This window comes from Arachis hypogaea, chromosome 4, assembly GCF_003086295.3.
Source record: "Arachis hypogaea cultivar Tifrunner chromosome 4, arahy.Tifrunner.gnm2.J5K5, whole genome shotgun sequence".
Classification (NCBI taxonomy): Eukaryota; Viridiplantae; Streptophyta; class Magnoliopsida; order Fabales; family Fabaceae; genus Arachis; species Arachis hypogaea.
In genome coordinates this window covers 41,104,814-41,108,503 of record NC_092039.1, presented here as the reverse complement: position 1 = coordinate 41,108,503, position 3,690 = coordinate 41,104,814, and the positions used below count along the sequence as shown (strand labels likewise).

Genomic DNA, 3,690 nt, shown 5'->3' with positions numbered 1-3,690 from the left:
TCAACAAATTAATAATATAGAATAATTAAATTTGTAAGGTTATCCCTAAATAAAATAAAAAAATAATGAAAAATAAATTAACAAAGGTTAGAAATTTAGAATTCAGACATTCAATAACAACTAATAACTACAAAATGTAGTAACTCAGTAACAAATATGATTTTTTTTTTAAATACCTGAATGCAGTAAAGAAACCAGGTGCAATTATGAAGATAGACAAGCGGTGATTATGTGCAAATGAATTGCGACAGCTAAGACGCGATGAATGGTGGCAACACAAGAAACTACGGTAGGGGTACGGATGATAGAGTCTTCACATGCATCAAAGCAGCATAGAGAGCGAGAGTAAGGAGAAGCAGAGAGTGACCTGTAGCTGTTTGGAGACACAGTCGACCAGTGGCGAGCGACGAATGACAAATGAAAAAGGTCACAAAAATGAAAGAGTGAGAGAATGGCGAAGAGGGGGAGAAGAGTGAGCGATTAGGATTAATGCTTCAGCCATCAACATTATTTTGTTATTTTTTTTTAGTTTAAATGATGTCGTTTTTTGTCAAAACGGACACCCAACACAAACTTGCTAACTTATGATTTTGACGAAATTTATGCGAGTATAGCTAAGTTTATTCAAGAACGAGTGTGTTTGAGTTAGCTCAATTTCACTACTTAGGGTGTGTTTGGATTTGCGTTGGAAAAGAGAGAAGCGTGTTTGAGCTTCTTGAACGCTTCATCTTTGTGTTTGGCAACATTTTTATCCTCTAAATGCAGAAGTGATTTCTATGTTAAACCCACGTTTACCAGAAGTTATAAATTCTAGCTTTTCCGTTTAACTTTTCACGTTAGATTAAAAATTATGTTGTATATACCAATTATATCCTTCATTATTCATATGTTTGTTTTTTATAATATTTTTTCTAATACTCTCTTATTCATATAGTTTTTTATAAAATTTCTGTTTTTTTTTATTTATATGAATTTTTTTATTGTTATTGTTATTTCTTTTTTACATAGAATATTTTTTTACTTTATATTATGATTCTATTAATCCTATTAGAGTACTAAAGAATATTAAAAATACTAAAAAAATATTAAAATTTATTTAAATATTTAAAATAAAATTATAAAATAACATAAAATAATTATTTAAAATCATGTCCTTTTCTGTAATTTTCACCTAAAAGTGATTTTGAATAATGTAATCCAAACAATATTTAGTTTATTATAATCAATTTTAAATAAAAATTGCCAAACATAAACCACGTTAACACTAACTTACTTTTAATCAAAATCAATTTTACAAAATCAATTTTATACAAACTTCAGTTTACAAACTGTAATCCAAACACACACTTAAACTCATAAACTCATACCAATTTACGAGTTTACTCACAAATTTAACAATAATACAACGGAGAAGAAAAAGAAAAAGAAGAAGCAATAGGAGTACAAATAAAAAAAAGAAAAGAAAAAAGCATATACAAAAAAGAAAAAGTATTAAATATTTGTTGAAATTCATTTCTTTTTCTCCTGACCGCAATTTGCAATTCGGTGAATTGTGAGAGAATTTGGTACGAGTAAGAATGTGGTCTAATTTAGCAATAGTAGCACTTAAGCAGCTGAAAAGCCCCAGGCCAGGATAGAGAGAAAAAAAAGGAAAGAAATAGCGAAACAAGACACCTCTCTCTCTCTCTCTCTCTGCAAAATGAAGAGCAACACGAACACGAAGCTGATCCTCCTCCACCCTTCATCCCTCCACCCTTCTAACCACCACCGCCTATTATTCCTCCTCTTCCTCACTTTCTTCACTCTCCTCTTCACCTTCACCCTCTTCACCACCGTCAACGTCCCCTCTTCCTCCACCACCACCCCCTCCATCTCCACCTTCTCCCCGCTCCCTCCCTCCATCTCCAAAGCCCTCCTCCACTATGCCACCACCTCCAACACCACCATCGCCACCACCAAACCCATGTCCCCCTCCGAAACCAACGCCATCGCCTCCACCCTCCTCCGCACCCCACACCCCCCCAACTTCCTCATCTTCGGCCTTACCCACGAGTCCCTCCTCTGGGCCGCCCTCAACCACCGCGGCGGCCGCACCGTCTTCGTCGACGAGATAGAATACATCATCTCCAAGTTCGAGCAGAACAACCCCGGAATCGAAGCCTACGACGTTCAGCTCACAACCAAAGTTACCGAACACATGAACCTTCTCTCACACGCGAAGAAACACAGTAAAAAAGATTGCAGACCCGTTCAGAATCTCTTGTTCTCGGAGTGCAAGCTCGCCATTAACGACCTTCCCAACCATATCTACGAGGTTCCATGGGACGTTATACTCGTCGACGGTCCACGAGGCTATTTTCCGGGGGCTCCGGGGAGGATGGCGCCGATCTTCACAGCGGCGGTTCTCGCGCGGAGCAAGAAACCGCCGGGGAAGAAAACACACGTGTTCGTTCACGATCTAGGAAGAGCAGTGGAAGCGGTTTTCAGTAAAGAATTTCTCTGTGGGAGAATATGGTGGAGAGGGTGGATTCGTTGGGGCATTTTGTTTTGGAAAGTGAGATTGAAAACAGGGAAAGTTTCGGTTTTTGCAGGAATTCTAGTTACCCTTTATCTTCTTCATCTTCATCTTCGTCTTCCTCGTCGTTGCCGTCATGACCATTGATGAATCACAGAGGTGTGATTTTTAGATAATATCTGTAAAATAATGTTTTTTTTCCTTTTTAATATTTTAATAGGAAAAAAAGTGTAATTTAAGTTAGCGTTACACAATAGTGGCATGCTTTCAACGGTTTTTCTCCCCCCAAAAAAGGGGTGGGAACGGGAAAATGGAGCTTTAGAAAATCAAAATTATTAATTATGTTTTGGTGCTGTAGCTTTTTTTTTTTTTTTTTTTTTTTTTTTTTTTTTTTTTTTTTTTTTTTTTTTTTTTTTTTTTTTTTTTTTTTTTTTTTTTTTTTTTTTTTTTTTTTTTTTTTTTTTTTTTTTTTTTTTTTTTTTTTTTTTTTTTTTTTTTTTTTTTTTTTTTTTTTTTTTTTTTTTTTTTTTTTTTTTTTTTTTTTTTTTTTTTTTTTTTTTTTTTTTTTTTTTTTTTTTTTTTTTTTTTTTTTTTTTTTTTTTTTTTTTTTTTTTTTTTTTTTTTTTTTTAATGCATTTGGATCGTCGAAATTTTTTTGGAGTGGAACAAATGGACATGCTTAAAGCAGTAGATGAATTGTTGCAATTTTAATTTTGATGGCATTTATTATTTTAAGCTACCTGAGAAATAGAAATAATGATGAAAATTAAGTTTCTGTTCTTTTCCTGCGTTATTTCCTCTTTGCCAGACAGGTAAAATGATGGTTATGATTTTTCGTTTTATGAATGTGTGTCGGTGGCGAGATTTTGATAGTATAATACGATATGCCAACGAAGCCAAACTCTTTTAACCTTTTTAATAAATTAACTTCGTCATGAGTATCCGAGAAATACTAGTTTAAAGTTTAAAATAAAGAACTGCCCGAAATCTGGGTCATGATTGCGAAGAATGGAAAATGATGAATTGTTGCAAAGTTGTGATATTTTATTGTTTTATTGGTTGATTAAGCTACTACTGGTCTACTGACATCTGCTTCGATATTCTTTTTGAGAAAGTATAGGAATCAATAGTCTAAGCATATAATGTGTACAATGAAGGTTTAGGAAGTATTAGAG

The 3,690-nt window shown here is 33.9% G+C and overlaps 1 pseudogene; it reads left to right on the top strand.

The window, feature by feature from the left end:
* The first annotated feature begins 1,551 nt into the window (after positions 1-1,551).
* On the top strand, positions 1,552-3,017 carry LOC112796721 (protein IRX15-LIKE-like; annotated as a pseudogene).
* Positions 3,018-3,690: the final 673 nt, after the last annotated feature.